At 33.3% G+C, this 25,886-nt stretch overlaps 1 long non-coding RNA gene and 1 pseudogene across 7 annotated transcripts in view; one reads left to right on the top strand and one right to left on the bottom strand.

The window, feature by feature from the left end:
- Nucleotides 1-25,886, bottom strand: part of LOC140665399 (uncharacterized) — a 397,969-nt gene that overhangs the window by 347,292 nt on the left and 24,791 nt on the right. The gene's annotated exons all lie outside the window — the stretch shown is intronic.
- On the top strand, nucleotides 6,944-8,364 carry LOC140665395 (pancreatic lipase-related protein 2-like; annotated as a pseudogene).

Raw genomic sequence — 25,886 nt, 5'->3', positions numbered from 1 at the left:
CTAACGAAGAAGTTCTCTATTTACAGCATAAATCTAGCTTATCTCATAGCTTTACAACGAGCCAAACTATGCTTCTCATAGCCCGGAAGCATCAGCGAACTTGTTATTGTTATTAGCCTCTCGAAACCCATCATAATCTTGCACCGATGCAATTTTCGAGACACGTCGGCTAGACACCAGCAATTTTGGTTGCTCGCCTCTGTATTATCGTGTGCATTCTCTCTCTCTCTCTCTCTCTCTCTCTCTCTCTCTCTCTCTCTCTCTCTCTCTCTGCATGCGTAGCTATTTTCGGTATATTAACCGACACTTTGGCTTAATACCACATTCATTGTGCCTCAAGATATTTTGTACCATATGTGCATTTAACTTGTAAATATGTATTGTTACATAATCGATTTCAATGATTTTTCTAGGAACTAAATAGTAATACTCTAATAAAAAATGGTATAATAATTTAATAATAAAAATAAGTAAAAAATCACAAAAATCAAAATTTCATTAATTTAAAAAAAAATGAAATCTTTACTCGAGAGAAATGTTTGATTTATATACTCATGTTTGATGCAAATGATAAATTAAAGTGTATAGAGTATAGAGTATAGAGTGTACAGAGTGTAGAGTTTGGTAACAACAAATTAACGTGTTATATAATAAGCTGCTACGCAACGATATATTGCAATCCAATCTCTTTTGTATATGATTTGAAAGGCTCGCAATGTAATTTCGAAATCATAAAATATTTGAAAGTAATATTCATTATTCACGTGCACCGCAAAAGCGCTCGTCAAAAGCACTGAATTTATTATCCTGCGTAATTTTAGCATCGAAATTGAACATATGACCGTATTTGATACGCTGTGTAAACCACCAATTGCAATAAAACAGATCTATATAATATCTCTTTGTTATTTCACAATCACTATAATTAAAATAGTGAGTTTTTTTATGTTTTCATATATGTGTTTTTGTTGCATTGTACCTCGCAATCGATATGTTAAACTAAAAACGTGCTCTTGCAGATATATATATATATATATATCACTATACTTGGAAATGAATCGCACAATTACCAATTGCATGTAAACATTCAGTGGACATTTTTTCAACGTCAACACGACGCTCACATTTTGACTGAATAGACGTCAGAGTTAAAAAGACAATACGAGCTCTTGTAACGTGAACGTCGGAAACAATTCTATCAAAATAAAATTTCAGACCATCGTAATATAGCTGAAAATATGTTTTCAGATATATCCAATATGTCTCTTTGATATATCAATGAACCTAGCTAGCATCCATTTTATATACAAAGTGAGATATACATGCAATTGAGATATAACACCTGTTCTATTGAAGATAGAAAGAAATGGTCAAGGTAAAAGTTAAATGTCAAGTTGTATAACAATGTCTATTTTTCTTTAGATTCATTTTTCGTAAGTGCAACGATGCATCGGAAAAGTGCACTTTTTCTTTAATAGAATTATTGCATAAATAGATTTTTCTGAACATTTTATGTATGAAAGTATTAGGAGAAAATATTCGAAAAAGAAATATTTTCCTAGATATTTTGAAATTTTTAAATAAAACATGCTTTATTCAAAAAGATATTCAACGTTTCATAACAAACATTTTGTAATTCATTTTTTTATGTTCTTTATTACTGCAACAAGATCACTATTTATGTTACTAAACTTTTTCTTATAAGATTATCTCATAGATAAAATGTATTCGCGTCCATTTGTTTCCGTTGAAAACTTAAAATAAATTAAAATTAATTATTTAAACATAAACAGTGTGATTATTATAATATAATAAATAACATGAAAAATAAGTAAAAAAATGTTTATTATGTAATGATGAAATTTTTGATGGAAAATATCTCCTTAAATAAAGTATATATTTTTTATTCAGAAATTTCAAATATCTCATGAAATATTTCTTTCTCGAGCACTAATACTTTTATGCAGAAAATGTTTAAAAGAATCTTATGCAAAAGAAAATATATAATTTTATTAAAAAAAAGTGCAACTGCACTTTTCTATGCAACAATATCGTTGTTGTATTTACAAAAAAAATAAGATAGAAAAATAGGTATATTATTCTTAGAAAAATAGATAAGTTATTCAACTTTTGTCTGTATCATTTTCTTTCTTCAACAAAATAAGTACAAGAACCCGTTCCAATTGCGTAGCAGTATGTATATTAACTATTTCTTCTTATTTTTAATATATTTTGCAACATTTTATAATCTAATCTTAGCATAAAGTTAATTTACAGGAAGAATATATCATATGTGCGTCAATATTTTACTTCAAATATTACTTTTTATAATACTTTTTATGATATAGTATATATACGGCAAATATATTGCATTATGTTTAATGAATGTTCTGACTGTTGAAGATTGCTCCTTTCTTCAGAGCCCAACAAGAAAAAAAAAGACTTTTCTGTCATCTAAATAATGGTAAACTCTTATTTAAAGTCGTTTCAGAAAAATATAAGAGTCTTAAGTTGATTGTTTAATAATGATAAGACGCGACGCGGAATGAAGATTTTAAAATATCCCTTTTTTTCGTCGATTGATGGGAAGCGCGTTTCACCTTCGGCTTGAACTGTTCTTCGCGGTTCGTATCCGTCCATTTTCTATACACGTATTTCCTTCAGCACGTGAAATTTCACGTAACGAAATCACGTTTTCACAAGTATAACATGGGCGCATTCGCGTCGCAATGCGAATTGCTGAGGACCGACGAAAATTCACCCGCTCCAGAGATTTGCCCAGTCGCTCCGAGCCGCTGTGTCATCTTTCGAAACATTTTTCGCATGCATCAACGTCGTAGAAACGTGAGCAACATCTCTGCATCAGATACAGCCCTTTGCCGAGGAATCCTGAACTCGTATGAATCCTCGACAGGTAAGTATGTTTTCTACGCGCGCGTACATTCGCGTCTCTGCGTCCCTTTAGATGTGCTACGCCTGTGTACTTACACAGTGCGAACACACGTGGTCATGCGAAAGAGATCGCGTGCTATTCGTCTATAAGATCCCACGGTACTTTTACCTTTATCACCACCGAGCAGCTTGCACTTCCGCTGTTAATGCTCCGATATGGAAATCCGAGACGAATGCGCGGTGGAAAATGGAGATACTGATATACCTCTTCCGTTTCTGAGTTTTGTGGCAACATTTTAGAAATTATTTTAGAAAGAAAATGGCCAACTTATGCGTGTCTTGTATCTGTATGGTTACCATTATACGAGTATATTATACAGTATAATGTACCAAACTAATAAATCCGAAACAATTTGACAAATCGAAATAAAATTGTGCTCAATAAAAGAGATCAGACATCGTATTACGTAGAAAAAAAAAAGTTTTACAAACATAAAAATATATTATATTATATATATTCAAATATTTTACATAATCTCTTAATAGTATTCAATAGTTTTATAAATTGTAAAATAACTTGTTGTGAAGCTATCTTTCAATTTTTAAATATGTATTTTCATTATATTTAAACAAAGATTAAAATATATAAAAAATATATATATTCTTACGCCACTGAAAAAACTTCCATAATTATATCACTTGCAGTAACTGCGGCTTTCCGAAAAAGTTTCTCGAGTTTCCACCTGCAGTATGTCCGTAGAAAATCAAGCTCGTATGGAATGCTTGTATACGAATCTGACCATTGACCACGCAACGGCGTTTGATTTCCATTGGTGTTGCCAACGCCGATGCCTTGCAAACTGGATTTACATGCCACAGCTTTTGGAGCCTTGCCAAATTGGTTGCACCTGATTCCGATCGACGTGCCCGGAGCATTATGGTATTTTATACGACAACAACACCGCGATCGCGTTGCGGGGTTGGCGCGTTTGAGTTCGACCGCTCGATTTTACGACGTAAAGTTTCAACGAGCAAACACAAATGACGGACCTGCGACGAAGAACCGTACCGAACGACATGACGTCATAAGCGCACGTTGTAACAAGAAAACACGATATTAAGGTCCTTTTCGCGCGAGACATTTGTCGACACACTGTGTATCAAAAATACCTTCTACTAAATATTCATGTATTTAAAACAATGACAATCGATATACCAAAGGTTATGAATAATTATCTTTTCTAATTACTAATGTAAATAGAGAAATGTCAAAAAGGACATTTATAATCTTATACGTACAGACCTGTTTATACGTGTATAATTTTTACGAGTTTGATAGAAATAATTATAATAATAACAAGAAAAATTGTTAATTTAGACAGAGACATATATATATATATATATATATCTTATAATTTAATAAAAAAATGTAATATAATTTGGAAGATGACGTGAAAAAAATCTTAATAATTTTTAATAATATAAAATATTCTATTGCAATTTCCTCTCTCTTTATTAAAAATCTCTCCCGTTATTAAAATTAAAGAGTATTCAAATGTATATTTTTATACATTCTATAAAATAATATTTTGTATATACGCACTATAATCATTTTTCATCTGATAAACAATAATTTTAGTTACAATCAAGAAAAACGCGACTTGTGTTTTATATTAAAAACAATTAAAAATAACATCCAAATTTATATAGACTTATAACAAGCTAAAAACAAACATAATAAAAGCCAAAAACAGAATCAAACAACCGATAACGAGCGAGTGAGTTTATATTCAATATCCAAATTCAAAAAACATATTGCTAAACGTTTCGATGCCTTACTTCACAGGAATTTCCTCTCTCAGTGGCGTATAAACAATTAAACCATTACATGTAAATATGTTATACAAAAATAAAAACAATTAAGTATGTAATATTGTAAATTTTGATTAAATTTAATTCTGCGCATTTACAATAGTTTATCTCGCAAAATATTAAATGCATCGCTTAGTCATTAAAAAAAATACTTTATGTGTAGAGACTGTAAAGATAATAATTATGAATAATAGTAATTAGAGAATAAAAATCACAAAACTCATGGTTTTACATTACAGTCACTGTAAAGAAGATATAAGATATAAGAAGGCTTCAGCGTTCTTTTAATACTAGTTGAATATCTGATAATTTCTAAGTGTTTTGCTCATTTCCGTTTATCGCAGTGCACTTCGTGCATACAAAGAGACTTTAAAATCCCATTGTCTACTTTTCCGTCCAATTCGCAACTTTCCACTCCATGACCATGAAGAGAATTTCGTTTATTTCCTCTCTGAAAAATAATTGGCGCGGTTTTCTTTTATAAGAGCTCTTCTCAATTTATATCTCAAAATTTCTAATTCTCTTTCTTTCTGTTGTTATCAATATCATCATTGTCTTTTATACTTCTATTTTTATTAATATTAATGCACACGAGTGAAAATACGATGATATATGAATAAATTGTAATCTAACGTCATCTTTTATAATTTTTTTACATAAAATATAATCTATCAAAATATTTTCTAAACTAATCATCAAAAAATATTGAAAAAATTATAATAAAAGACTAATATATATTTTAATAATAAGTTAATTTACTATACATCTTTGTGCGTTCAAGTTTTGAATAAAATAATCCTATACTGTATATTACAAATCTGTCCTCACAATAATAATAGTCTTTAATACTCATTGATCCAGCTTATGTATTAGTAAGCAACAAATATTTTGAATTATATTACTCGTCGATAAGAGAGAGATACCATAATAATTACATGAAATGGATAATGACTGCGATGTGTCACTCCCATAGTAATCGTCATGCCGTTGACATTCTAATCAGCTAAGCTACGTTTGCAAACTATCTGTCAACAATTTGACATCACTTCGCGATCATTAGAATGCGATATATATTGAAAGGTGCATATAGCCATTTACGAAATATCTGACAAGTACATCATGACGTTGCTTTATGATACTGTCGAAATTTATGAGAAACTTGCTATGTGAACATTAATAGTAAGTGAATGTAGACGTCGCTATAGCGAAACGCAGTTAAGCAAGAGTAATTCCTTTCCATTGCAAGTCTGCATTAATATAACGCAAACTTGAAACTTTGATGGATATATATGTAGAAGCAGAATATATTTCAAAGCAATTTGTATATTTAGCGTTAAAATTTTTTCTAACATACAATATTTACTTATTAAATTTTTAAAAATTGTTGAATTTAATATAAGCTCTTAAAAGATTTAAAACATTAATTTAAAAAATGGCGATTAAGAGCAAAACGCTGTAATTAGTGCGCAAGTATTTATTTTATGTTTCAAATTTATCTATTAAAATAACATGAACGTGTCAGTCTTGATCTTTGATTTATGACCTTCTTCAGCGCCAAAAGTACAAATCCAATGAAAACATACAAGACATCAAAACAATACAATTATACATTAACATGTTAACGTGTGAAGACGCAAAGAGTCGCATAAGTATTTTGAAAAATGTCAAAAATCATTATGTAGTCGTTAGGTTAAAAATAACCATTAGATTAGACGAAATTGATAAGTTAATGTGTTCCTTCTTGGTTGATAGGCCAAGAAATGACAATAAAGTTGATTTATCAAATAAAAAATAAAAAGTTGGAAACCTATATTGGAATAAGTAAAAATCAACTTAAAATTTCACTAATTATTAAACAATTTTTAAAAAAGCACTGTGCTATGGTGTAACTCACATACTGGCCCAAAAATGTTTTACTAATGATATTTTTTAAATGTTAAGATGTTTAACGATGAACCAAGTTTATGATGATGGAAATAAGTCGACTGTTATATAACGGAAATGTGTAAATGTGAAATGTGTATGAGTGTCATAGAATTTTACAGATATATATATATATATATATATATATATAAAAGAATTTTATATTTTGATTGTACAGGGCTTTCAGTAGAAGAGAAATCTTATAATATCTTCATTCTAAACGATTATGCAATAATTAACGAAACGACGTACCTATATGTACGACGATGATGAGGATTTGGTACAATTAACATTGGATGATTATATTACATGGAGAGTGTAGAAGAAACTCAAGAAGATATCGAAAATCGTGTCTTCTTCTCCTTATATACGAAAAAAAATCCTACCGTACCACAATCACTTTACTTCAATGATGAGGATGTTTTAAAGAATAGCAATTTCGATCCTACCAAACCAACGCGTTTTATAACTCACGGATGGATGAATTCTCGAAACAGTCCAGCATGTTTTCTGATTCGCGACGGTACGTAAGGATTATAACAAAAAATGCGATTTCTTTATACAAATAAATATAAAAATCTAATTACGTTAGAAGATTTATATCAAAATTTTTTGTCTTAAATTGTGTAAAACGTTTGTTGCTTTTTGTGCTGTAGCTTACGTGAAGAGCAAGGATTGTAATGTTATCGTCATTGACTGGAGCAAGATAAGCATTAGGCCTTATATTTGGGCTAGCCAACGTGTTGGCATAGTCGGTCAATTCGTCTCTACTATGATTGATTTCCTCGAGAAGCAAGGGATAGATTTGTCGAAAACTCTATTGGTCGGTCATTCTCTTGGTGCTCATGTAGTTGGATTGGCTGCTCGCAATGCTCAGGGCGAAGTCAATTTTGTTGTGGGTAAGTTGTTAATGAATTACATAAATCTAATGAGAGATATTTGACCAAAGACAAAATAAGTAATATATATACTTCTTATGCCCTAAACCATACATGTAAGCACACAAAAAATCACTTTCTTGTCGAGTACCATTAAATTTCATAGATTTTGAGAGACTATTTAAATATCAGATTTGTATTTTTCTTTTTTTTTTCATAGAGAAATTTGATATATATATTTCATGATATATATTTTTCAATATTAATTTATATCATAACGCTCATAATATTTATATTTTTTTCTTAAGTAAAATTACTATATATTAATAATATCGATAGTCAATTGATTATAAATATTCATTGACATAACGCGAACCTATACTGTTCCAGGATTAGATCCAGCTTTTCCTGGCTTTACCTCAGCGGGTCCAGAATATCGAACGACGACGCGCGGTATGTGGAGATCATTCATACGAATGGCGGTCTTCTCGGCTTTATGAGTGCGATTGGCGATTCTGATTTTTATCCTAATGGAGGGGAACATCAGGTCGGTTGTATAGAAGATTTCAGCGGTGCGTGCTCTCATGGTCGTTCGTTCAGATTCTTTGCTGAGTCTATCGACAGTCCACAGGGATTCTATGGAAGAAGTTGCAATAGTTTTACTAAATTTAAAATTGGTTTATGCGATGACAATCCTATAGCCCTCATGGGCCATAAGTCCGAATTATATGCGCGCGGTAAATATTATTTGATGACCAATTCAAGACCCCCGTACGCGAAGAGTCCGCTCTTGATATAACTATTCGTTGAGAAAAAAACAAAGAAACAAAAATAGAGACAAACAGGGAGAAAGAGACGGATATGAGCGGTGATATCTAATGCATTAATTGTAATTGTTATTATTTGAAAAATGCGTTAAATATTCCACATTTCAAATCTAATCCGCATCCAAACCTATAGTGCATGACGGTCATAATTATTTGCGTGATATTCAATACAATAAAATTTGATAAGATTTATACAACAGAGCACTAATGTATAATGTAAATAAAATTGTAATTTTACAAAAAATAATAAAATATAAAGCAATAATAAATATAATTAAAATTGTACAAAATATTCTCATTTGAAAATAGTGTGCCCATATTCGATTGGACGATTGATATAGAAACTATTTCCTTTGCAACCAAGATTTCATCGTAATTCTCAGCTAGTTTTATTTTAAATTAGCATCAAAATTTTGGAAAGAAAAGAAGAAACTTTATTCAGAGAAGGATCTGACTGTCAAGTAAAAGCAAGACAAAGGATTTCATGGATTTCCCGAAAGGAAAGTAATTCGTGGAGTGAAAATTGGAGGTTAAATTTGGCGAAGAAAGGAGACAAAATAGACAGAAACACGAGCAGATCGAGGAACAGAGACACGGTAAGATTTGTACAATGTGCTGAATGCAAAGAAAAAGTACGAGAGAGTTAGAAGGAAGAAGGGACGGCAGAGAGAAAGGGATAGAGGGAGATGTCGGGTCAGACAGAGAGCGGAAGAGAAACGGAGGGGCGAACGATTGCCGCATTGCACCCCTGCCGACGCAATTTCGCCTCTATCGATTCACGATTCTCTACGCGTTTGTGCTGTAGTTGTAAGACAACTAGATGTTATCCTTTTGTTTCCGCATTTCCTCATCCGCAAATCTTATTGACACGTCGGTTCTCTTCTGTGCTGGGATGCGTTATAACTTGCGAAGATTTTCAATAAAATTACATTCGTGCAAAGTTACACTCGTTAATTTAAACCTCGACGTTTCGACCCGAAACTCTCTGTTATTTCCTCGTCGACCGCGGCTTCGCCGTTTATCGTATTTGTTTTTGCGCGCGAAAACAAATTTTTCTTTTAATTAATTACAAGTTTTAATCTCGCTGCCGATCGATCGCGAGAAGCTAAAGAATCAGCGCGCTATCCAATTACGCGTCAATGGTGTGTTCGAAGCGTAGTCGAAGGGTAGATACAAGCAAATGGATAATACCCTCTGGTCAATATAGATGAAAAATTCCACGAGAAACTCTCGCGAAGCTCTTGTTCAACGCTTACCTCACGGATACAAACGAAACAGTATAATTTTGTCACATCTATTCAACTGGAGAATGCTTTCTTTAATTTATGTACCGAGTTCTGAGCTAGCTTTGCATTAGGCTTTTAAGATTTGTGCAAACGATAAAAAAAGTATCGCACTACAAATCCATAATTATATCTTTCCCGACGTTTAACATAATTTTGCATTCTTCGGCATTACTCGGCAAAGAGAATTTTGCATCTTTCAATTTGTAACATCTAGAAAATGTGGTGCTTGCAGGCATGCATGTGTCCCAGTCCGAAGCAAAGCCGAGCTTACGCTACACAGAGAGCTTTATTGTACAGTCATATTCAGGAGAAATAATGTTAAAGTTTTAGATTTAATCTTACATTCTCTTTTAATGAATTAAATATATAAATCAATCCATTTCTATGAAATCTATAAATTAATCCATTCACAGTCTATTTCTAAATTATAATTACATAAAAGTGTATTAAAAAAAAAAAATTTTTATTCACAGTTAAATAAAATTGCAACCGGCTCTTAAATGTCTCCATATAAAGAAATATAAATGCATGATTTATATGACCACTGATGATGATTTGCCTTTGTATTTGTAGACATTTTATGTGATTGTGATGTGTAATTTCGGGAGGTCCTGTATGAGATTTGCTTGAAGATATATAATAATTTTGCGATTGATTGTACAGCTCTTTATCTATAACGCGGACATATTCTCACATACAAACGTCTTTCCCGTTTCCATGTGTAAATTCTCGGAACTTGGGTACGGCACTTCGCTCAATGAGAAAATCCAATACTTGGTAATTAATTGCGAAGAGAGAATAGCATAGTAGCTCGGGGAGGAATATAATTGAAATATATCATGTTACTGAGATATTAAGCGAAAGTGCTCCCGCGTGCATTAAACTACGAATTGTATCCCAATCCTGTACGATGTGCGATAAATAAAAAAAATAATACGTCACTACATATGTCGATCAAACCATCGAACGATAGAGTTACATAAGCATTGATTAATACAGAAAGTCAATATCTCCAATCAACTTCAATAGACTCTCCAATATAACATCGCAAATACGAGAACGTGTTATAATACTTGTAAATTGAGCGCTATGATAATCTTCCCTATCCCATATTAATGCTGTACAATTCGCTGTATTTTTAGATCTTGATGATATTAATATCTCGGCAATCTAACAAACGATATTAGTTCACGATATTAATAATTCATTTATTAAAATGTAACTTACTTTGCAGTAAATTTAATAAATCTTGCATACGTTCACATTTTTATTTCTTTAATCAAAAACCTCATTTCGCGAATGTTTAAACATAGTTTATTAGCCATATGTAGGTTTATGCATAAAAGAGTGTGTTTGGATTATAATAACTTTCACAGTATGCTATATCATTTTATGTGAGCGTTATATGTTATCGCAAAAAGAATACAGCCATATTAAACCGTAGCAAAGAAGAGGGTGTAGGTTTTGAACGCCAGAGAAACGTTCTGAATACCGCATTGGGAAACTTTTATACTATGTTGTATACATAAAAATGCTTCTCATATCTTATGCAGAAGTTGCCTTGAGTTCCATATTCCAAAATGATATAATCCTACTCGCGATATAGAGGATCTTTTAGATATATACAGGAAAGATGCAGATGTATATACAGAAAAATTTCTCTCTGTCTCTCTTCTCTCTCTTTTGGTGGCAGAATATATATTATCTCAATAAGATTTTAGCATGAAAAAATGTTGTTTCTCTAACATCACTTTAAAAGAAAAGCGCGTTATTCTTAATAAATGTCCAGTCATAACCTTATCGAAATAAAATAAATATTTTCAACATATCTCACGCTCTAATAATAATTTATATTCTAAAATTTCTATATAAAAATATGGCTAAAACACATTATTTGAATCCAGATAACGTATTATTCGCAAAATGTACCATATTGTTTTTCAGCAACTCGATAAAGAAAACTTCACACACCGAATGTACACTCGAGTTGACAAGCTCTCTAGCCGAGTATTTTTTGACAGTTATGTTTACCGCATGAAATCTACCTTAAAATCACGCGATCGAAGTTTCGCGCTAGACAGTTTTCAATCCGCACAGTCGCATGCCCGCTAGGAGAGATACACGGTTGAAACGCACGAGTGAGGAAGGAAATTTGCGGAAAGCGTCGACGCTGAGCGTTCTCATCCGCGGCAGCATGCTCGAGCGAATTTTCGCGCTGTTGGTTGCGCGCTGCCTAGCGATGAGACTGCGATGACTTTGCAAATCGCCATCCACCGTTTCGCGACTACCCCGGTTTACCTGACAAGAGAAACTATCTTTGTTGGACGTTTCGTGAAGACGCCGCGTGCAATTCGCGAGGACTTGCGTTTAGAGTGCAACCAAGCAAGTAGACATCTCTTCGGCTTGACACTAAACTTAATCTTTAGGACAAAATCTCACATGTATGTGTGTGTATGTGTGCACTAATTCCTCGTACATTTGCTTATATCCCACAGTTGCATTCTATCTCTTTCAGTTGTGCCTATTCCGCCTGCTTACTACGTGCATTTACGACTTTTTTTACGCTCGAATAAGCGCTCTGAATGGTACACAATAGCGGAACTAATCTGCGCATAAATTTCATGCATGAAATTTAATTTTTGACTTTTCCTACCTTCTTTTTAATATCATCAAAAATAATTTTAAATCTTAAATCTATTTAAGGATAGAAATCTAACAATAGAAATATAAGTATTATATTAGATAATAAACAAATGAAATTTGTAAATATTCTTAATTTTTTAGATAACTATCTTTACATCTTTCTTTGTCTATCTGTTATCTATTATGCATCCTTCTTTAATAAGACATAAATAAAGCGTTGAAATATAAAATAAGGCAACAAATCTGGATTAAAGTTACTATCTATTTGCAACTACGTGATAATATAGCGTGAAAATTATTCCGGATGCGCGAGGTTCTTATGTGCGTCGATGGCGACGAGAGCGAGAGCAATAAGTACGTGCAAACTTAAACTTAAGAACAAAGTGCTACAGGAACTTTGTCGTCTCACTTCAAAACTGGATATGGCAGTCACCTTCAGGTCACAATGCTGATGTAATACACAGATTTCCGTACGAGAAGACACAAAGCCATGCGATTTTGACATAAAAATTAAAATTAATTTACAGCGTTTCTCGCGCAAGCGATAATTAAACATTAGAACTGAACACATTTTCTTGAATTATTGTACTCACGTATTTAATCGAGTGATGTATACGTTACAATAAACCGATTCAAAAATGTTACAATATAATTAATTACGAATCTAGCAACTTCTTGCGCGACGTTTAGGTCAACCTTAGTCTGAATTTGCAAATAACATTTAAGACAATTAATGTTTATTGGCAATGAAATTACAGCTGCTGCGGCGGATGAGAGTTCGAGCGGCTGCAGAGGAAATTAAATTCGGGTATTAACTGTGCATCCAACTGCGCCGTTATGAGTTGACATTGTGCCAGGATAATAGACTCTGTTCCCGTAATTAACTCGTTGCAAAACACGACCGACAAACGCGGTTTGCACGTTTGCTCTTTGACCATAGCAATTATAATTAACAGACGCCTGTTAGTTTGGGCAAGAGAACCTTTCCATTTTCGAAAAACAGCGAGTGTAAATAGTATTTATTGCGTTCCGATTACAGCGTGTGATTGAGCTTTAGTCGACAAACCGATTGATTGCTTCCGCCATTAACAGATAAATTATCCTGTTGAATTAATTACTGATCAAATTCTCCGATTTAAATTATACAATATATTAATCCTGGTAATCTTCCTAAATAATTAATTATAATTTAGTTTATAATCTACCTTTATATCTCATTTTTCTACTTTCATTGTAAATCGTAATTAAACTAATAATTTTGTTATCATTTCAAATCAAAATGATATAAGATATATCCTGTATACTGTAACATTCTTCCTAAAACTTTCTTCTCTTCAAATCTGTTACACATTTTGCTACATAAAAATTATTTAATAATTCTTATACTGTAACATGATTAACATTATTTTATAATTCTGATCTATGAAGTATTGAATTTCAATCAGATGACGTTCGCAATTTCGCGCGCTACAAGAATAGAATGAAATATACGCGACGCCATGGCGCTCGAGTGCACATCGCTGAAAGCAATAAAAGTCATGGAAAGAGAAACGCATTTAGAAGACTGACGATATCAAAGATATCGATCTACTAAATCTTTATCCAGAGAACAAAACTCTTCTTGAAGAGAGATTCGCGATCGATAAAATAAAAACGAAGGCACAGAGGCAATTGACGGTTCCTGTAGTTTGCGGATTTTGGTAAATCTTGAATTGTATTGATAGGGTGTATGCACACACACACACACACACACACACACACACAAATATATATGCTAGCGCAAAAACGAGAAAGAGGGACTAGGAACAACGAGGTGGACAACGAAGAGCGAAACAGAATGACACTCCATTTCCGTACGTGCAACCAGCCTCCTGCTTTTGCTTGATTTTCCTGCAAACTGCGTTTCAGCCAGTCTGACGGTTTGTTCGTCCGACTGTGCATTTATGCACACAGCAACGAATACACTCCACCCTTTAACCCGCCACCACTACTACCGTTTCTGAGTTTTGTCGACCGCTGTGTCCACATTCCGCGCTCTCCTTCGCTTCCGCGCCATAAATGCCTGCCGCAGCATATAACTACTTCGCTTCGACAACTCGAATATATGTGTTACTGTTAACTTTGTGTATATACATAATGTACGTATACTGAAATGCTATCGCTAATATTTTTGAACACATATATTTATATGAAAGATTAATAATTTTTTTTTTTTATATACATACGCATTTAAATATGTCTTAAAATTTGAATTTTATTTTAAATGTAATTTAATGTTTCTTATTTTATTTCTATATACATTAGATAAAATTCTATATACGTTAGATAAAACAGATAATTATTTTTTTATATTTACTGTGTAAAAGATTGCTCAAATATATTTGAGAACGTATCTCACAGTAGCAATTATTACTTTAATAAATGCGCTTTCTTCGGACGGACTTTTATGACAAGCGCGACTAATAAAAGTTGCCGTAATCCTTCAATTCGCGCCTTAATTATACCGCTGCGATGCACCTTTTCTAAACAATTTTCCCTACGAGAGATTAATCCAACATCAAAGTCTACTTTTGCGATTATTACATCCGTTTTTGGTATCAGAATGTCGACGCACATTTTTTTCGTAAATTCTGACTCGGCTTACCGAAGCATGCATGATAGCAGTCTGAATTAATTTCGCGCGCAGAGCTCGTTGTCGCATTCCCCGGAGAGGCCGGTTCGCTATACACGAAAAGTAATATTACCACCGCGGGCGATAGTGCAAGTGACGGAGAATAGAGAGGAAAAGAGAAAGAAGGAGAGCCACGGCGGTGCCTTCGCTTCAGCGATGAGAACGGCGGGAAAATGGAAACAGTAGTGTCGGAAGCAAGAGATCCACGGTGGATAGAAAGAAAGATGGAGAACAAGAGCCGAACCGACTCTCCACGAGTAAGGAAAATATAAGAAGCCCCTTCATTTTCATTAATAAAACATCTCGTCGGGTAAAAAGCACCGAGGACGCCGAGAACCGAGAGAGCACAGCGGTTGGCAGGTTGGCGAAGGGAGACAAAGGGATGGGGATCGAGAAGAAACGAGACAGAAGCGGTAGAAAGCAACGGACGGGCCACCGGTTTCAGGCGGGGCGGTTTGCGACTATTTCTGAATAACAACGAAATGCAAAGTAGCTGATAGCACCCGTTAAAGCTATGCAAGCGCGCGCGCGCCCACGCTATTTCTCGGCTCCTTCGTCAGCTTTTGAGACCGCAAGCTCTTCTTACGTGCACTTATCGTTAGTATAAGAGCCGCTTCTCCTTGAGATCTCTTCCCGTTGCTGGTTCGCCAGTCACGCTGGCCTACATTTTGCTTCTCTCGACGAGGATGTAATCCTTTCGCGGAGAAAATTAGCGAGCTGTTCGCAGCTCGTTGTGCTCGATGTTTCTTCCGTTTCGGTCAGATACCGTCCGCCGTCGGTACGGGCGAATGGTGTCGCTCGATTTAAGCGACTGAAATATACACTTAGTTGCCGTCGCATTGCGATACTTTACAAGCATTTTACGAAACGCCAGCATCTGGCATCTCAAATCACAGGAATTACGGTGAGCAATTATTTATCACTTGGTTTAATCCTTTCCAAATTATTCTCGCTTCTCGTGAAACTTTTAAATCTTTCGAAAAATGAGGTAAATTGAAAACTGTTAAAAGATTTTTTTAAAACCAGGACACTCTTATCTCTTCAAGTAGAGGGTTTTTTAATTAAAAATAATAAATTATGAAAACGATTATAAGAAATTTTTACGCTAATTGAAATTTCCTTTATCCACAAGTTATACGAGATTACCGAAATGCTAAATGTAATATAAGTTTTATTGTGAATATAAATATAACTATCGATAAATCAATAATTTAGCCAATAGTCGATTTAAAATTCGTTGCGAATACTACATCTTATTTGTCAAACAGAATCCGTTATTGCGAATTTCAGAGTTTGTGTGTAATGCATAATGTACGATAATATCTTTAGCTGCAAAAAAGTAGATTATTATTAGAATTTTTTTCTATTATTTAATGCAATTTTAAAAATATCTAAAAATATTTAATGATGTTGAAACATTTTACACAACGATACGATTGAAAAGTGAATGTGTCTATTTTTTCTGCTTCTCATATTTAATTATGAATCCAGAATTGCAAATTAAAAACATTTTTTCATATACGTTTTGCTATTAATCGTAGAAAGTCGTAGAAAGTCATGTAATCGCTTGCATGCATATAGTTTATATTAAATGCATATCATGTCATGTTTGTTCGTCTACATATACACGTATACGTACCCATCTACATGTACACTACATGTCATACACGAGTGATCGCTGTCGCACATCTTACGCAATTCGAAAGCCATAAACATCCGTGAAAATTGGTAGTCAAGCGTGAATAGTACAACGATTTCCTCGTAAGGCCGTCGTAACGAGAGATTTATGGTTAAACGCACGATAAATTACCGCGAGACACCGTTAATTAACTGCATAAGCTATTGTCTATGCAGTTGGACAATTATTATCTATTATATATTATCTGTATGAAGAACAAAAATGTATTGAAAACATAATCCGGACTATTTTCCGCGCCGATAGTTGTTAAAATAAAAATAATACTTATTGTTAGTACAGATAAGACAATGAGATATATATATGCGAAGTTTTCATATATAAAAGTTACAAAACACATATATTCCTTGCCAGAATATTCAACGAGATCGTCGCGTCATACAAATAAAATAAAAATTATTAAAAATCTTATTATTGCATCTCCACGAGCGACATTGCGTCTGAATTTATTCCGCGTTACCTATATTTATACACAACAGAAAGAATACATATATATATATATATATATATAGATAAATGGCTGTGTTAACATCTCATGTCGTGTTTTTTAAACGCCCGCAAGAATGCCCTCCTTTGCCCAGAGCCCCGACCACACACATCCCTCCACAATACTTTCGATTAGATCATTTATTATTTGAGGGAAACAGTGGCAAAAGTGATGTATAGTGTGTCGCGTGAAAAAGCACATCAGAAGTCTAGGGGACGAGAAGCGACGGAGTACGAAAAATTGTTTTACTCTACGCATACCAGCATAACACATATGCGTCATGCTTACCTTACTAACCATAGAGATAAAACGGCGATGGTGGCGCAGGACAAAAACTCAAAGGGGACGTCTGGCTTCTGAAGAGATTCACGCCTGGATGAATTCTTTTGACGTCGATACAGCTCTTTTTCTGAACGCGAAAAAACAGACCCCAGCGCGCCGTACATCACGTCAACGTTACGACAAACACATAATCAAAAGGAACGTCTTTCGATTTTCTTGGAGATTGCAGATAAATATAAGGCAATCTTCTCTCACTAACACGACGAATAAATAAAAGCACTCACCGACGAAACCTATCACATAAATAACGAGAAATTCAAAGAAATGATGACATGATCATATTGATCACACTCATGAAAAATTATAATATACAAACCCAATATGCTCAATCGATCGATACTGGCGAATACAATACGATCGATTCTTTGTTATAATGCTCTCTCTACAACGTATGTTTATATTATTTACAACTAGACTGCATTGTGCGATACTGAAAGGATGCCGGTATTACACAAACGCAAATCCGTAACGTTAAAACAATACAGTTGAACGGTGCGTACTAACTGCGCCCTCGGGCTAAGCAAAGGTCGAAGTAACAAACCGTAACAAACTAATGCTGGAAATATAGTTGCTATAGACAAGAGACTTAAATACAAAGCGAATATAACTATATATTCGGTCACGCGAGGAAATGCTCTCGAAAGATAATTAATTACACAATGTACTGAGGCAAAGCCGCTTATTAACGTCCTGGAAAATTATTGTATATATTCATGAATTCTTCTCTGTAAAATAGTAAGGGAGAAAGAAGTCCACGAAAAAGAGATGGCACGTATATTCATATCATATATGCGTAGGAATTAATATATGTAGGAAAAGTAGATTGTAAATAGAATATAATATCATTAATCTGGTCTACATCAATATGCATACGTCAGTTATCTCATACTTTTCGCACATTCAGCACAATCCTGACAGGCTTACGAAACGAGATACAGCATTACTATATTCTGTTACATATAGCGTTACAGCTTTGCAGGTGGTAATGCAATACAATTTCTCACGTACTAAATACGTTGTAAATAGACTTAGCGAAAACGGGTTAACAATGACACGTTATACTCGATTTGATCGTCCGAAAGATTATCGGATTGTATTGAAAATCCCTGTTGCGATTGCATTAATTAATCTGAAAATTTGTATGAATTTGCCGCCAAAATATATCGTAATTTCGTGACCGAAATTTATGACATTCAAATTGATATGAGGTTTGTAATACTTGTAAAAAAAGTAGACTAAGGTTTATATATACGATATTATTACACGATAAGAGCGCAATATCCAATAAACCAAACATGTATTTCGACCAAACATGCTATTGATTAAACCGCAGTTGATTTATATAGCTGATTCACTGATTTGTATCTTGATGTGGCTTATTGATTTGATTTGGTTTACACACATGATTAAAATTACACATTTAATCACAGTAAAATAAAAATACTTTTAAATGTAAGAAAATGATTTTTTACATATCTATACTTCTGAGTAAAAAAAAGTAAAAAAAATTCTGTTTTAATTTTATTATTTTATTCTTAATACATAATAATATATTATATTTAAAAGAAACTTAAATTTTTATCATATTTTAAATAAATTTGTATAACTTTTTGTAGATAAATATGGATGTACATAATTTATACAGACATATCAAGTATCAAAATAATTTTTTTAAGACGCGCAAAATTAATGAACGTTTTCTTACTGTAGTTCTGATAAGGCAGTTCTTCAATTACGAATAGCTATATCGTCGTGCTCGCATTAATTCTCCAGCTAGTTTCTGCCACGAATGCACCAGTGATATGATGATGCGCATGCACGTACACCGTAATTTCACAGCAGGAAATTTCGTAAACTTAAGTTTGCGATGTTACGTCGCGAAATTCTCTGGTGCGACTAACGAAACTAAAATTCACACGGCCACTTTACGCTCTGTCATTTGCAAGAACCCAGCAGCCTTTGAGCAAAATTGTTCCCCATTTCACTCGACATCATCTTAAACATTTCGGCTTTTAATATATACGAGCAGTGACATGCGTTCGCAGTTGGTCTGCTTCGTTAATAAATGAAATTTTGATGTTAATGAATAAAACTGTTACAATTCTTCAATTTTTATCATTGTAGAAGGTATGCAACTATTTTGAAATTTCCTAATTATATTACTCAAACCTTCTCTACTAGCCTTAAACATATTGCTATAAATAATATCTTTTTTGTATGTCTATATCGTTATATCGATGTATCGATAGATAATTAAAATAATTAAAATAAAATATACCTAAAAAATAATTTACTTATATCTGTATTTTAAAAATATTATTATATGTATCAAGTGTAATGTAATTTGCGCACATATCACTCCTTTCCATCACCAAATTAGTGAGAGTGTTATTGTCGATTAAAATTGCTATTTTCGAGCACTCTAACCATTATATTCTGCATATATATACATATATATATATATATGTATGTATATATATATATATATATGTATGTATATATATATATATGTATGTATATATATATATATATATATATATATATATATATATATAAGAATCCATACATATACACATACACATACACACACACACTAACACACACACACACACACACACACACACACGCACGCGCGCGCGCGCGCACGTTATATATATATATATAAAACAATTATAATACATGATAGCATGAAATCATATAATTTATCATTTTCAGTGTATAATTGTTTACACTCATTATCATTTGATATTATACTCTGATTTGCATCTCTATCAGTTTACATTTGACTATATATTTGTCTATTATAATAGTTCTATTATATTAGTTCAACCATGTTAATGGTCATATTTCCATTATGCGCACTGTCTGATTCGTAATTTGTGCACTGACCGTATATATGATTTCGTTTGCAAACTTGATGGGCATCCCTGAATAATAGTATTCGACGCGTAGTATTTGACATGTTTATGACGTCAAAAGTGCTTTCGCTTCCAAACCCTTAACGAGAGAGAGAGAGAAAGAGAGAGAGAGAGAAAGCGAAAGAGAGAAACCAATTTGTAATATATTATCATAAATTTATCATTCATATTGACTATGTCATAAAAAGCTGCGCATAATTCCCAAATCATTAATCACAAGAGAATCCCGTAAAAATGAAAATAATTTGACAACGCTACGTGCTCGTCTTTAATGAATTTTGCTGTCGCCATACAAGTTCTAAATATTAGACAAAGACTGCTTAAGAAAATCACAATTTTTCAACTTCACGATATAAGATCTTGGAATTAATCCTACATTATATCTAAATTAAAATCTATGTTCTTATAAAATTGCGTTTCCAAAAACATTGTACTGTATTTGACAGAATGTTTATTCAAATCTTATAAAAAAAAAAACTCCCTAAAAATTCACTGAAAATTCCCTGAAAATTTCCTGATTTTTCATGTATTTTTATTCAAAATTTCAAGTAAAAAAAATAATTTCAAGACATTTTTTAATACTTTCTCTAAAATAATTTTTTTATTACAAGCGTTTTGTAATGTTTTTTTTATTCATACAAAGCACACATAGAATCTCTCAAGTTTCAAGTGCTAGATTTGTAAATGTATTAAAAAAACCTGAATAACTTTCATAAGGTAACTTTTTACTTGTATAAAATTTTCATTTCTCTATCATTAAAAATTACAAAAATTATGTACTTTATATATTCAATATTATGTTAAAACATGAAATATATAAACAAAAAAAAATATTTATATATACATTTATAATATATTTTAAACGTATAATATATAATTTGTTTGGCTGGCTGTGTGTGAAACTGGCGTCTCACTTCGTGGAAACTCACTAATTGTTGAAAGTTTCGGCTTTATTTTTAATAGTTCTAGAATTCATCATAAATTAAACAAATAATTTTGGTTATTAAATAAAAAAAATGCTTAGGACAAATTAAGACGTCAAGTTCACGTCTCACTTTATTTGCTGATAATTTTTGAAGTATTTCTTGTTAGATTTTAAGCGTTTAAGAGTTTCACAATAGTTATAAAAAGTTCTATGCGTAAAAATTAAAATATTAATTAAACAAATTAAATTGTCAAATTAAATGCTAGTCATAATTCGATATTTTTATCGATTAATGAGATTTCGTGTTATTCTGCAATCATCTTTAATTTACAGAGAATGTACCATACGTCAAAATTATTTGAATATTTGTTAAACAGATTAGATTTTAGCCGAGATGCTAAACGTACAAATACTGGTTATGAGACGCAGGCTATATTTCAATTGTTGTATCAACTTTAAATGAGATATTGTGTAATTTTTTTGTGCCGTTCTACAATCACTTATACTTTCTGAACAAAGTTCTAAGTACGCGTAAAAATTATTAGAATATTTATTAAACAAATTAGATCGAGACGTCGGTATAACACGAAATTTTATTTACACCCAGCGTCTCGGGCGATCTAATTAGTATAATTAATATTCAAATAATTTTTATCTATAGAACTTTTTGTAGAATTCATAAAGTAAGATGCCAGCTTTACACACACCCAAGTGGAATTGCTATGCGATAATCGCTATTGCGACAAAAATAAATAAATTTCGTGAAGAATAATAAATTACCTTATACGTAATAAATTATCTGATTGCGCCTACAAAGACCGATGCTATCCCAGATCTGCTCATCTTTTCCTAATACTTGATGCATCTTCAAAAGCACTCACAAAATACTCATGCAACATTTTGCATGACACTCCCGATTTCAATGCATATTACATTTACTGATACACTGAAATTTATGTCGGACCGGTATACCTTCTCGCTTACCTATGTGTCGCCGAATCACGAATAATAACAAAATCATCGCATATAGCGTGTTATATACATACAAAAAATTCGAAATGTGTACTTTTTCACGGATTAATAGATATATATAATAAAACGAACTTTTATAATTCGACACTTTTGACACTCGTCGCGCATGATGTTCTCTCACTTTTTCCTGCTCCCACAATCCGAACCACCGTTTCCGATGAATTCGCGATTGCTAGACACGTCCCTTGATACTCGCGGGTATCCATCGACGCTCGGGTATTCCTCGAAATGTTACAAAACTCGCAATGTTCGTCGGTCAATCAAATAGCTGTTGAAACGCAACGACGATGTCTCAGTTTGTTCCAAGTTATTTTTTTTTAACAGCCAGAATTATTTATTTACTCTATCAAAAACTCTAGAATAACTAAAATACAATCAGACTATTCAATAGTTAATGAATTATCACAAAGTGAGATGTCAGTTTCATACGACTCATTGTCTACAATATGTGAGCAAAATTATCGAAAAAATACCCTGAATCCCAATAAAATTCTAGGAGACTTTTCTGATTTTTCCAGATACAAAAAAATGAAAAAGTTATAAACAAGAAATTCCCGAAAATTCCTGGTTTTCCATGTTTTTCCATGGAGTAGATCCCCTGTTTAAATATTTATAAGTTTGTCTTTACATATCAAAGTTATTTGTTGTGATGTTTAATTGCTTCATAAATATGAATTTAATAACTAATCTAATATAAATTAAATGTAATTGTATTTTTACTCATTTAAATTAAGTTATTTAATTAATTAGGTTAATTATGTTCTCAAGAAGCTAATTTTGTGTATATTGGGTCTAATATTATATATAAATGTCTTTAGTAAAAATGCTGAAATGCCACGATACTCTAACTACAAAGGGCTTTCATTAACTGCAACTCAAAGGAGACAATTCATGCTCAAACAACGTCTTCCAGTATTCAGTTAACCAATTTGTATTGTGAGAGCGTCAGTTAGAACATCAAGTACTAAGCTATATTTGCAACGACAGTCACGTATGTTTCTGTATAATTACTTTGTTATACAAATAAACGAATGTATACATAATGTTATATACATTTACAGCCACGGTCTATATATAATATATAAAACACATATAAAAATAAAATAATAAAATATTATAATTCTCGCACATTTTTGAAATTCAGTTTAATTAATACTAAATATTTGCATAAAAGCACATTAAGATACATTAGCAAAATTATTATTATTATTAAATAAAACTTAAAATTTACAATTTTTTAAAATTAATTATTACTTAATACTACCATAAATCTGTAAATGTTTCTTTGTTTTAACTCAAAACATTATTCGTAAATTCAGCTTTTTGATATATTTATCTTTCGTTTTTAAAATATATAATTTTTAATTATTTCGTATTATGCTACATATATTAATTGTGCACATTTATATTAACGATCGTATTTATTATATATTATGAAATATTTTGCCATTATCGTGCTTTAAAAACTCCATAGAGAATAAGTCGTGATTGTATATATACTCGAACTTGGTATGATCATGTGATGTTCAGGCAATTTTGCGAGATAAAAGCTTTCGGGACAGAAGTTAGTGATTACCAATTGCTAGAAAAACATTTTTCAATCCCTCCGAGATGAAAAATATTCCGATAAAATATACATTCGGTTAATGATTTCCGTCACCTAGCTATAGCGAGTCGAAGCCATCGGGAACTGCGCGATATACTAGAAAATCGACTTACTACTTCCCGATACTCCACACTCGGCCACTTTGCCCGACAAGTTGACTTGGACCGACCGAGTGCTAAGAGTTCAGTAGTCGGAACGTAATGCACGACTCCAGAGAGACGCGAGAGTGTCCCCTAAACTCCTTTAATATCCACGTACTTACCTACCCACCTATCCGCGCGCCCGCTCTGCTTTTAAATTCTCCCTGAGCCCGGCGCGGACTGCTGAAAGTCGACGAACGAGTCGTGAGCAGTATGTTTTATGAAAGTTTCATCTCTCGTAATCTCGGGGTATCTTGCCACTCGAGTCCTTCGTCCTTGCCGTCTCTCTTTCTTCTCCCAATGCCTCTTTCTCCTCCTACTGCATCTGTAAGATGCTTCGCACCGAGTCGCATTCGTTTCTTCATGACGCCGACGCTCTTGCGAATTTATTCTTTTGCAGTATTTCGTCTTTCGAAATCCTTAATTTCATATCTCGCAACGCTAATTAGAAAAAGAGTTCCACGAAAGCATCAGATTTAATTATCGTCTCGAAAGACGCATACGTGATGAATGTATTACTAGTCAGATACAATATTTTCAGAATAAATTGTCAGAATTCCTGCGCGGAATAAAATCTATTTTGTTCACGTTACAAATGATTTTTATCCCATCTTTTAAAATTATGGGCAATTTTTAAACAATTTCATAAACGATATCAGCATACTTGAATATGGAAAAGTAAACATCGAATCGTATGACGGCATCGAATATAAATTCGTTCGGTTTCCCAAAATGCAAATGCGAAATGGCATCGATATCGAATTCGTCGTTTTCGATTCCTCTAAACCCTTTCACGCGAGATTTTCTGCCTTTGAATCTGATATATGCGTCATAACCCCCGCAGGCTGATGTCCGCAGATTCTCGCGGTCTCGAATCTGTTGGGAAATCGTCTTCATGCAAGATTGATCACGGACGTCAAAGGTTCAACCTACTGAAAGATGTGGTCTCAATCTGATCTTCGAAAACGCCGCTATGCAATCTGTCAAAGAAGGTCGGTGGGAAATCACCTTGTCATTCGCACAATCTGATTTAATCTAACCACGTGACTATTCGCAAATCTGTTAACGACTCGCTTGACGGATCACGACGTAATTAAAATCAAATAATCTTGGGTCAAAAACGAACGTTTGAAAGCCATTCGGCTATTTCAATCTGCGTTGAATAAAATTTAAATTAGAAAAAGAAAAGGCTCTTCAATAATTACTATATTATTATATTACTTATCATATTGACATAATCATGCAATTAAGAAGACGCGACGAGCATGGGTGGTCGAAATACAAAATAATAACGATGGTTTATTACGTAGCTTGCGGCTGAGTTTCACCATAAACCGAGGCCAATTCGACGCCGTGGTGAAGTCAGAACTAACGGCGACATAAATTTCCCGTAACGTGGATCACTGAGGCCTTAGACAGGTTAAAAGGAGCCCGTATATACGCAGACAGAACGAAACAAATTGCATTTCAGCCGGTGCCGCGAAATATTCCAGGTCGAATGTAAATTTCGCCTGTGTTCTGGAAACGTGCGGTGAGAATTCGCCACACGGAACGGGACGAAAGGGAGGACGAACGTAGTCGCTCGGTGAGACGGAAAAGCATAAGAGGCTGAGTTAGAGGGTGATGTTAAGGCACGACGGACGCGGCGTGAGGGAGGGGGGCGACGCGCCCGGAGAGTTATGTGGCGACAAGCCGACAACCCCTTAGCACCCGGTGACAAATACGAGGTGCGCCGTACCTTTTCCGCC

The sequence above is a fragment of the Anoplolepis gracilipes genome, chromosome 4, assembly GCF_047496725.1.
Source record: "Anoplolepis gracilipes chromosome 4, ASM4749672v1, whole genome shotgun sequence".
NCBI lineage: Eukaryota > Metazoa > Arthropoda > Insecta > Hymenoptera > Formicidae > Anoplolepis > Anoplolepis gracilipes.
This window is presented reverse-complemented; position numbering and strand designations above follow the sequence as displayed.